We start from the raw sequence: 12710 nt of genomic DNA, 5'->3' as shown, positions 1-12710 counted from the left end.
AGTGTCCTATTGGCTATAAAATGAGTGTATAAGATCAAGCGTCGGGCCAATGATAGTACCTAGTACTTCAAAGCCCGCCTTGTGGCAAAGGCCTTCACTCAAGTTGAAGGGGTCGATTTTCATGAAACATTCACCATATCGCAAAGATGACCATGGTACGTTACCTTCTCATAGTCACCCTCACTAATAACTAGGAATTACATCAGATGGATATGAATAACGCCTTCCTCCACTGTGAATTGGATGAGGGCATTTATATACACTTGCCTCCGGGGTATTCGGTGCCAACTAATGGGTTAGTTTGTTTGTTACCTAAGTCTTTATATGGTTTATTGCGAGCGTCTCAGAATTGGTTTGCTAAATTTACTGTTGTTTTACGAGCTTATGGTTTTCACCATTCCTAAGCAGATTATTCTTTATTTACATTTTATTCAGGTACTGATTGTTGTTAATAATCTCATCCTTGCCAGGAATAATCCCACTCAGTGCACTTCCTTCAAGTTCTACCTTAATAGTTGCTTCAAGATCAAGGATTTTGGCCCCTTGAAGTTTTTTTTGGGCATTGATATCACATGCACCCGCACTGGTCTCTTTCTTTCACAAAGGGAGTATGCTCTCTAGATATTACAAGACTGTGGTTTATCCACTGCTAAACCCGCCGCCTTCCCAATCGAATAATGTCATCAACTCGTATCCTCGACTGCTCCAGTTCTGTCAGATCCTGCTAGTTACCGCTGCCTTATAGTTTGTCTTCTCTATCTCACCATCACTCGTCCCGAGCTTTGCTACTCAGTTCATTTACTGGCTCAGTTCATGCATGGGCCTCATGAGAGTCATTAGGACGTCGTTGTTTGCGTTCTCTGTTACCTCAAGCATAGTCCAAGAAAAGGCATCTTCCTTAATCGCCCAACCTCTCTCCAGTTGACCAATTACTGCGATTTTAATTGGGCCATCAGCCAGACCACTCGCCAGTTCACTACTGGCTATGTCATCGCTCTTAGAGGATGTCCGAGTTTCTGGCACACAAAGAAAAAAGTAATTGTTTCTCACTTTTTAGCAGAAGCTGAATACCACTCCATGTCTGTCACCACTAGCGAACTCGTCTGGCTCCATAGCTTACTTTCATCTCTTAGCGTGCGCTATTTAGGTCCTATTTGCTTATATTGTGACAATTAATATACTTTACACAATTCTGCTAATTCGGTCTTCCATGAATGGATTAAGCATATTAGGGTTGATTGTCACTTTGTTTGGGAACGTATTCAGTCTAGCGAGCTTACTATTGCTTATGTGCCTACCAAGTTATAGCTCGTTGATATCTTCACGAAGGCATTGGGCCGCGATCATTTCCACTTTCTTCACCGCAAGTTGGCCATTCGCGATCTTCATGCTCCAACTTGAGAGGAAGTATTAAGAAATGGATTCATCATTATTTCAATTAGCTGTCATTGGTTATAATTATGTTGTCATTTGTAACATATTAGAAGATAGCATGATTTTGGACTTGATATTAGGGAGTAAATTAGGGAACTAATTTATTGTATGTCTTCTATTTATTCTCTTATTGTACTCTAATTGATCAATACATAAGAAATATTCTTTAATTTCTTTTCTTAGTTTTTAAAAAAGCTTTTACTTAAGTGAATCTTAAGAATAGTCTACCACTACTTTAGAATGAGGTTGTGGAAATTGACCTACAAATTCACGAAAAGCCCCCATCTTTACTAAAATCCCTATGCTTTGGAATGAGGTTGAGTAAAACATAAAGAGCCTAATTAAGTCAGAATATTAGAATTTGCATCCTTAACAAAATATCATATACTTGTCAAGATAGTCAATGCCCCACCCACCTCTTTTGGCAAAAAAACCGAATATAAACATATTTAAAAACTAATATAAAATTTACAAAAATGAAAATAACAAACAAGCTCAATAGTTCAATAAATTTATATAACTAGAATAGTATTTTTAAAATTTTCAAAATAAATATTTCAACAAATAAATTAATATAAATCCAAGCCAATATTGTGAGAGGATTGATCTCACAACCTCCCACTTGACAATTGATACTTGACAATAGAAAAGGATTTCATTTTTCGAATGTAAAGATAGTTAAATAAATTAATATTTCATATTTTTGGAATGAGCAAATAACATGACCATATGAGATATAGAATTTTAAAAATAACAATGAGAGAGTATTTAAATTTTTTAAAAAAAATAATTTTTACTTAATAATTTCCAAAACAGCTAGAATTTACAATTTACGCAATTGACATAGAAAACTAATATTCAAAATATAATTGATTAACTAAACAAATTCCAAAATAGTTAAAATTTACAATTCACGCTATTGATATAAATAACTGATATTTAAAATATATTTCGTATTGTTCTATTTTCTTTTTATAAAAGTAAATTTGTTAATTTTGATACCAAGAAATAAATATTTAAGATTTATGCTTAATAAGTTGCATATTTATAGTCAATAACGTAGCTTTTGAAGGCTTTGCCTCACAACTTTCTAACTTATCTTCCTCACTGTGATCTAACATAAATAACCAAATATAGCTTTGCCTAACAACTAAGAGCTAATACTAGGGCATGAAATATAATAAAGGATGTTTTACATATCGAGTGAAATTGTACAACGAATAAAAGAGAAAAGGTGTATTGCAAGGGTTGACGATAGGGATGCAAGTGGGGTGGGGCGGGACAGGGAATGGGATCCCCATCCCCGCTTCCCATGGAGCGGGGATTCCCTGCCTCAAAATTCCCCCACGTAGAAGAAATTCCCCCCACTCACTTCCCCACGGGAGAATCCCAGCCCTACCAAATTTTTATCTACAACATTACACATGCAACACATTATATATGAAATTAAAAATATTATTTCTCAAAATAAACATAATATAATGCATGAGAAAACAACAAACTAATTATTACAAATAACATAAAGTTTGAAAGTGCTACACTAGTGTCTCATATAATTATTTTCAAGCATTGCACGGGAGTAACACTGGTGACTAGTTTTACTAAAAATCTAAAACATTATTAATAAATACCAAAAATATTTTTTTTAAAACCCAAATATTTTATCATTATAATATTATATTAATATTGAATTTTTTAATAAATAAAACTAATTATATGGGTTATTTTTAATAAATATTATATATATAATATTTAATTTAAAAGTCGGAAAATCCCCGCAGGGCGGGGAATGCACTCCCCGTCCCCACCTCGGCCTGCGAGTCAAGGAGGGGTTTCCCTCATTCCCCGCCCTGCGAGGGGGTTATTTCGGGGAATCCCCGCCCCGCCAAGGCGGGTATCAGCGGGAACATGGATTCCTCGCCCCACTTGTGTCCCTAGTTGACAAGCTTTTATTGGGAAATATTTTGCTATAATTCTTCAAGGGCTTTTAGAAATCAACAACGTAGTGATTTAATGTGGCCTTTGCTTTTAATTCTTGAACCATAGAGAAGAATTCATTAGTAGTAGGGCAGGGAATCCACTCCATAATTCAAGAGACTTTGCCCAAAACTATATTCATTCATTTATTAAGGTCATTCAAACATTTCTACATGTGAAACTAGGAGATATAAAATTATGCTCAACAATAAACATAGAACCGTAGTAGATGAACACATCATGTGCCACCATAGCAGAACATGTACATACATTTATTGTATATTTATCACCTTTTTTAAAGACTTTATGCATGTCCTAATCTTATCCGCCACATTTTGCACAAGGTACTTCTCTCATTGAGTCATCTATGGCAAAAACTCAATCTCTTCAGAGAGATATTAATTCCTCCTTGTTGTGCACAGGTGACACACTTTTCCTACCGCCCATTATAATTGACGCAAGGCCTCAGGTGTAACTCCAGTCTCAGAAGACTTATTGTGTAGAAGAAATTGATTGAACCGAATGAGAGTTTTAAAAATATAGGTGAGGAGTTGAGAGGAAAGGTCTTTGGAGCCATTTTTGATATAATGCATTCTGCCGATCTTACTGTTATGACAACGGCCATTGTTCGTGCAACGGTGTTTGAACGTTTCAGCATCAACCCATCACTTCCCGATCTGAAGATGCTTGTTAAATCTGTTGTGATTCATTCTTTGAGTCCAAGAAAGTTGAAGAAGAAGAAGAAGAGAATTCTAATGGTAGCCATCACAGGGAAGAGTATACTGCAAAAGGGGGTCTTGTTATCTATTAGGTAATTATTATTTTTTTTTAGAATTTTTTCTCTTTCTTATTGCATGATTTATTTTTGTCTTTAGTTTTTTTTCTTTTAGCATACAAAAAGGTGATTGATTACATTGCAACAATAAAATGGTACCACATTGGTCTCAATTAGGGAATATTTTACAAGAGATGGAAATGAGCTTCCACCACCAAAGGAATTTGTCTTTCTGAGTTTTTGTACTTAATATGCATATATATATATATGTGTGTGTGTGTGTGTGTGTGTGTGTGTGTGTGTGTGTGTGAGTGTGTTTGTGTGTATCAGTTAGGTTATTTACTTAATTTTTTCTTTGTATGTTATCTAAAGGGATTAGTTTACCAATTGATCAGTGGGAAGCTTTGAAAAATGCCATTCCTGTGATTGAAAGAGATATTGAAAAACTAGAATACTAAATGGCTTCATGAGCAACGTAGTCAAACCCCGACTGGCCCGGCTGGTTCGACCGAAAAAACGGGTAACTGGCCATGAGGCTAGTCCCGTCATGCTCCATGACTCAGACTCCTAATAACCTGGCTAAGAACCAGATGACTCGACTAAAAATTAGGAGACCCGGCCTATTTAACCGAGACCGGATGACATAAAAATGAAGGGGTGGGGGAAAGAAAGAGAGAAGGTTGTGAAGAGCTGTTGGTTGGAGGAGGATGAAAGGGAGAGAGAGCTGGTCGAACACTCATAGGAGAAAGAAGGAAAGAGACAATGAGAAAAGAGAGATCACCTGTGGAACAGGATGAAAGTGAAAGAAAGGAAGAAGATGAAGGACTAAAGGAGAGAGAGAGAGATGAGGGTCTCGGGACTCACAGATGTGTAAGTCCCAAGACCTTTATGATTTTTTTTTATTTTTTTTATTTTAATTTTCGTCTTTTTAATATTTATATTTTAAAAAATTAAATATTTATAATGAGAAAAGAGATCACCTGTGGAACAGGATGAAAGTGAAAGAAAGGAAGAAGATGAAGGGCTAAAGGAGAGAGAGAGATGAGAGTCTCGGGACTCACAGATGTGTGAGTCCCAAGACCTTTATGATATTTTTTTTTATTTTTTTTATTTTAATTTTCGTCTTTTTAATATTTATATTTTAAAAAATTAAAAATTTTAAATATTAAATTTAATTAATTTTGTTTTTTAAATATTAAAAATAGAGATTATATTATATTTTTATAAATATTAATTATTATAATATATTTTTAAATGTTTTATTAGTAACCCCGGTTCAACCCCGGTTTGACCCTATCAAACCCATTAATCCCTAACCCCTTGGCTTGGCCGAGTCTAATAACCTTGTTCGCAGGTATTTATTTCAAATATATAATAAAATACATTTTAATTGCTACATTAGTTTAGAGTCGAGTGTCTTGTTATAGAAAAGAATATGGTATGTTTACAAGGATTTATTATTATCATCAAATCATACTTTTATTGATTAATCAGTAAAACATTGTTATGGATGTAATGTTAATTATCTTGATTTTCTTATGCAAGAATTGGAATGAAAATTTTTGGTGTTGCAGTCCGACTTAAGCCGGCTCCATTACTTTTTGTGTTTCTCTACAAATGTTTTGATGTACTCTTTTTATCTGATCTTAAAATTGGTTGTCCTTTTTTTTTTTAGCCTCTTATGCCTATTTCTAGTGTTAAGGGAAACAGAGCCCGTGAACTCCAATTATATTTTTTTGATTTTGTTTCTACCAATTATGAAAAATGTTAGATATATGTTGCCAATTTACTTTTGAAACTTATCAGGATCAATATTGGTAGTACTCTGGTAGGTTTTGTATTAATGTCATGGTCTTATTTCCGGAACAAAATGATTCATTTGTGTTGGATTTTTTTAAACCCCAATTTAATTAGTATTTAATTGATTGGTCCTTTGCCATTTGAATGTAGTAGCTGGGTTCTTTTTGATTAAAAGCTAATCAGTAGTTCAAAACTCTTTCTGATGATAATGTGTGGTTTGCATAATAAATTTTACCTTAAATTACAACGTACTAGATCCACGGCGCCAGCGCCTCGGGGATGAAGACATGGATGTTGGGGATGCCGTTCAACTTACTCTGGATGTCGGGGTCATCCAGGGGTGAAGTAATGATTAGGGCGGAAGCTTCACTCAAAAGAGTACTAAGGGATCAAGAAGCATGGATAAGAGAGAGAGATGTATAGACAAAAGAAGGACTTCTTTATTGCATTTGGTTATGAGAGGGATACAAGGGATGAGGGGGGATTTTCCTTATGGTGTGGGGAAGTATCTCCTCATCTTACAAACTAAGGGGCCTTATATAGGCTCCAAGACTTAACCCTTAAGTCATGCTATTCATGACAAGACATATACCAAACCATCATGTAGAAGACATGACATATACCAAACTTACTTATTCCTGACAAGACACTTACCAAACCCACTTATTACAAGCATGTCATTCAACAGTAAAACTACTGTTGCTACAGTTACAAACCTATTTTACACACTAAAAAAACAAACACCGACTCCTTTACAGCTATCTTTCCAACCTCCCCTAGATCCTCATATTCTGCCACTTAAGCCTATGCTACTCTATGTACCTGACATGATCTCCCAATCAATTTGATTTTCTGCAAACAAAAAAAATTGAACATGACTTAAAAATTGCATTTTGGATTTGAGTATTCTAGTTGAACTTTCTATTTAATCTAGCAATAATTATGAATTGAAGTCATTTATTTAATTTTTGCTTCAAACATTCATGTAAAAATGTTTATAAAAACATGACAAATAGTCTTGAAAATCATGTTTAATTTTGCATAAAACAAATGAAGAGGTCTTGGGAGATTCATTAATTTAAAACTAACTTAAAACTTAAAAAGGACGTGAGCATGTCTAACTTCTCTCTCATGAAACTTGTTTAGATATCGTGGATATATAAAGGTGAAAATTTTACACTAAAATTCTTATATAAAAACAAAAAAATGAGTTAGGTTTTATTAAGTTATAAAGTAACATGACCATTTGTTTATGAGTAATGTTATTAGAAAGAAGGGTAAATAACCTAAATGGTCATTGAATTATGCACCAATTCCTATTGTGGTCAATGAAGTAAAAAAAATTCTATTCGAGTCACTAAACTTATAAATTCCTTCCAATGTGGTCACCGTCACCTACGACGTTAACGATGATTTGACTTGGCACCGCCTTGTCATCAGGGTTAACTACGTCAGCAATGCCAGGCAGTTGAAGAAGTCTTCTCTTCTTTTTCTTTTTCTCGTGCCTTGATATGTGTCCTTTCTCCCTTTCCGCCAAGCATTGGAAACCCTAAATCTTCCTTGTTTCTTATCTCAGAATCATTGTGGAGATAATAAAAACAGTGAAGATGGTGAATTTAGATGGCATGGAGATGCTGAAGATGGTGAAATGATTGTATTTTTTAATGCTAAAGATGGTGAAGATGGTAAAAATGGTGAAGCTGAAATTTTCAAAGATATGTATTTATCAATGTTGAAGATGGTGAAGATGTTGAAGTTGTTGATGATGGGAAAACCATCATCTCCTTACCCTTTTTCAACTTAGCCTAAATCCCCTGCAAGTCCATCCATGTAACCGCCGACACAAAATCCCCAACATTAAACATCCCCCACCAGTCATTAGCTTCTTCAACAACACTTTGGATGAGCCCAACTTCAGGTCTAACAGGTCGAACACTGTCTTGCTCAACATGACCAGGCCAATGATGTTGGTGGTGGCACAAATCAAGGTTTCAGGCACACTAATAAGGTGTCCACATTGGCTGGACTCATACATGGACTAGAGCATGCTGTGGATCTCATCATGGTGGATGTCAAACCAAGTGGACATGGCTTTGGCGGCGAGCATGTGGAGGATTTTGAGCCGGCGGAAGAGCTTCCACTTTGGATTGTACTTAGAGAAGGTCATGTCGTTGTCAAAGTATCTGATGTGTATGGAGCGAACTGGAGGTCAAGGGTTGTGAAGAAGGAGGGGCAGTGGAGGATAAGGAAATGACGATGATGTGGTTGTCGCCGATCTTGAGGTGCATCAGAGGATTGTAAAGCTTGGCAAGGTTGGCAAGGGAGGTGTGTAATGCTTGGCCGATGAGTGGGAGAGAGCCAAGGATTGGGCAGCCTTTTGGTCCTGGAGGGAGTGGAAAGATGGTGCATTGGAAAGAACGGTGGAGGATTGTGAGGAAGCAAAGGAGAGTGGTGAGGATGAGACATGGACCTACTGACACCATTGTAAGTTTGTGTTTGGCTTGAGGCAAGTGTTGCTTGAAAAGAAAAAGAAGAAGAAGAGAAGATTTCTTCAGTTGTGTGGCATTGCTGGCGTGGTTAATCGTGATGACATGGCGGAGCCAAGTCAGATCGTTGTTAACGCCGTAAACGACAGTGACCACATTGGAAGGAATTCATAAGTTTAGTGACTCAAATAGAATTTTTTTTTTTTTTACTTCAGTGACCAAAATAGAAATTGTCACATAGTTTAGTGATCATTTAGGTCATTTACCCTAAAAAGAATTGATATGTCAAATTAATAGTCTGAATGACATGATGTTAACTCACCTCATTCTTTCCTACTTTTTTTAATTTTTTTTTATAATCTAAACTCTTCTAGAAAGCTTTTTTATTTTTGCACACTAGACCTCAACTTCTTCATTTTTCACAATTTTTCACAATTTATGCACCTAGAACCTCTACCTTCTCACTTTTCATATTTTTTTATCAAACTTTGTAAATAAACCCCAATTTTTCACATTTTTACGTTTTCTTCTACTTTTTTGCAAGGAGTCCCCGGGCTTTTTCATTTTTTCATTTTTCACCAATTTTGTGAATAAACCCAATCTCTTTTTTCTACAATTTTCCAAATATGTCCAAAGGTTTCGCTTTTTCACATTTTTTTTCACACATTTACGAATAAACCCTTAAATTTTTTTCCCTTCTTTTTCTTCAACAATTTTGTAGATTAATTACAAAACTTCCATCTTTTCCATAAAATTTTGAAGTTTCTAAATATCACATCTCCATCATGTTTCATGTGTGCCTCATAAATCAATAATTATACAAAGAAATAATCAATGGCTAAATTTTTTTAATAAAATATAATAGATGTTGATTACATATAAAAGCTTTCCATCCAACATGAAAGCGACCACATCTAAAATCAAGTTGTTATGAGTAATGACAAGCCGAATCATAAAAAAAATAAAAAATAAAAAAAACCCTAATTTTTCAACATAAATCTTGACTAAAATTTCTCAAAGAACATTGAATAAATTAAGAGATTGTATATCTCTCAAATCACAATACAGAGGCATTGTAAATTTATTATGGTCCTAAAAACTCGGAGGTCGGTCTTGAAAGCATGTCTCATTGACGTTATTGTATTTTTCTTTTTAAAACTCATATTTGTTGATTAATATCTTCGATATTGATGACACTGATGTATTATTTTCTCCGGTGCATGACCACCTCTCATCTCGCCCTATTTGAAAATCTCTCTTTCTCTATTTTTGTCTTTTATAATTCTTTCTAATTTTTTTCATTTTTTTTCATTTTTTTTTCTTTTTTCACACGTTTTCTTCTTTCCCCTGATCTACTCTTGCGGATAAGGACTTAGTGACGATTTTTTATTTTTTATTTTTGAAAATTTAATTTTTGTCTCTTTTCCCTTATTTAAGCTATCTGTTATTTTTCTCGTTTTTTTTTTCCAAAAAGTTAAACCACCAAAGATGATTTTTTTTAAATTGATTTAAAATAGATAAAAACATAAAAAAAAATATAATAAAAATATATTTAAATTTGTTTCTTAAAACTATTGAGAAGCATATTATACATATATTTTAATATAATGTATAGATATATATGTTTTAAATCATGAGAAAGGCACATATTGAAAGGGCTATATGCAATTAAAAATCCAATGAATTATTTCTAAATATAAATCATTCCAAATCGCCATCAAACATCATAACCACGTGACACAAATAACTGTTTTTTAATATCACCTTGGCCTATTTGAGATACATTAAAAAAAAAGAATTATATGAAATGGTCTTTGAAAAACATGAAAAGTTTTTTTAGCCACACAACTACATAAAATATCTATTTTTGAAAATAAAAAAAGTATTTCATTAATATATTCGCTTCTATCATAAATAACACATTCATATCTAAAAAAAAATATTGAATTTAATATTTGTATACATTTTAATAACAAAAAATTGCCAAAAATACCCCCTAAATTTGCAATATGCACAAATTGTCCCCCTAAATTTGAGTATCCATAAAAAGTCATTCTTTTTTAATACAATGATTTTGAAACCCCCCAAGCATGAAACGGTGATTAAAACTCCCTAAGAGTTAGTTTTGAATTTTTTTGGACGAAATTGTTCCTTCCATGGGAAATTGTGGCAAGTGCAACATGGTTTGACCATAATGCCCTTAGCTGTAATGATTTTTCAGCTTTGAGAGGAAGCGGGTTTTTTTTGGGTAATCCCTAGAGAACACTATTACTGGCGCCGGTTATTTTCTTTCTTCACCTCTTCGGCTTTTCCCTTTCCAAAGTTGACATTGCTTGGACATCTTCTGTAGGACCGGACCACTATCTCGAAGGAGAACTTCCGCTCAACTCTTCGGCATTTCATTAGTTTGCGCTCTAAGGTATTGAGGCAAGGTGGACGCTATTGAAGAAGTTGTGCAGTTTTCTTTTGTTTTTACATTCTGTGGGTTTTTTCCCTGTTTAATTTGTAAAGTGTTCTATTAGAAAGAGAGATTTTTTGGTTTTATGGTGTGATTATTAGATGATATTGTAGTTTGTAGGGAGATTTTTTTTGTTAGGGTTTTGTTTTGTTTTTTTTTTCATTTTCATCTGTATACATGATTAAAAGAGATAATGTTGTGCTGAAGGAGATTTCCCGATTGTTATGCAATCTTACTGTGCTGTATAATGTTTGTATAATGTATGTTTCCCCTTTAATTTGATATGGTTGCAGTATGTAGTGTTTAATAGTATCAGTTTAAAAATGAGTTTTCAGTTTAAGAATTGAGTTTTCCGTTTAAAATCATAGCTTTCCGTTTAAGAGTTCTGAATAGTTTTTTCGATTGTTATGCAATCTCACATGTGTGTGTTCTTTATTGTGCTGTGTAGTGTTTATAATGTATGTTTCCTCTTTAATTTGATATGGTTGCATTACGTACCGTTTAATAAATGAGTTTTCCGTTTAAAAACATAGTTTTTTGTTTAAGAGTTTTGAATACTGCTTCATGTATTGCTATTATCGTAGGCTTGTGATTATGACGGTCAACCTAGTTAATAGGTGATGCTTCATGTATTGCTATTATCGTAGGCCTGAAGATGTAGCTCTCATTCTCGGTCTACAATTTGATGGAGACGTAGTTAAAGCTGGTAACGGGGCTGGGCGGGGACGGGAAGGGGTCTCCCCGTCCCCTTCCCCACGAGAATCGGGGACGGGGAATCCCCATCCCTGACTCCCCAACGGGGAGTCAGGGGGGGAGTTATCTCCCCGTCCCCATCCCCACGGGGATCCCATATACCGATAAGTTTTGTTTGATTTTAAAAAAAAATCTAACACTAATACACACTAACACACATGATAAACATAAAAATCATTCAAAATAAAGCTTAACAAACCAACAAAACAAAATTTACAAAAACAAAATACTCCAAATGTTTAAGCAAAACGAAATTTAATGAGATAATTTATAAAAATGACAAAATTGTAAATAATTTAAATTAAAAATTTATATATATATTATTTTTAACTGGGGACGGGGACCCCGCGGGTCGGGGATAGCAATCCCCGCCCCGCCCCATTTAACAAACGGGGACGGGTTGGCCCCGTCCCCGCCCCCACGGGGGGAATGAACCGGGGAATCCCCGTCCCCATCGGGTTGGGTCCCCGCGGGGGTCTGGGATTCCCCGCCCTGTTACCAGCCCTAGACGCAGTTGTATTTCAGAAGAACAAAACACACTCATCTTTTGAAGGCAATTATTTATCAAAAACCTACAAAAGACACAGAGACTCCATCAAGAGAACACTTGACCAAATTGTTCAGTAGAGGGGAGAAGAAGAAAATTTTGTAAAATGTGTTGTGAAGAAGACCAACACATGTTACCTTAAAGGTTGCACAATTGTACTGAACATATGGTTTTATGAGCTCACCAGCACCGGAAAAAAGCTACGTTTTTGTAAGACCCCAAGGATACTGTGTTATGGTGAAAATAGTTATTGGAAGCAAGCACCGATAGGACCAATATTGTCATCTCTCGAAGGGAAAGAGGTAATAAATCATTAACAATAGGTGTTACAATTTCACATTGTACGTTAACAATTGTCTGGAGTGACATTTTTGTGTAGAAAACTTTGTTTCTTTTTAAGTTTACTCATTACCGTTTTACAATAGTATTTTCTGTTTAAAAACATCTTTTAGTGTTTAATAGTGTTGGTTGTTGTTTAAG

This window comes from Dioscorea cayenensis, chromosome 11, assembly GCF_009730915.1.
Source record: "Dioscorea cayenensis subsp. rotundata cultivar TDr96_F1 chromosome 11, TDr96_F1_v2_PseudoChromosome.rev07_lg8_w22 25.fasta, whole genome shotgun sequence".
Taxonomy (NCBI): domain Eukaryota; kingdom Viridiplantae; phylum Streptophyta; class Magnoliopsida; order Dioscoreales; family Dioscoreaceae; genus Dioscorea; species Dioscorea cayenensis.
This window is presented reverse-complemented; position numbering follows the sequence as displayed.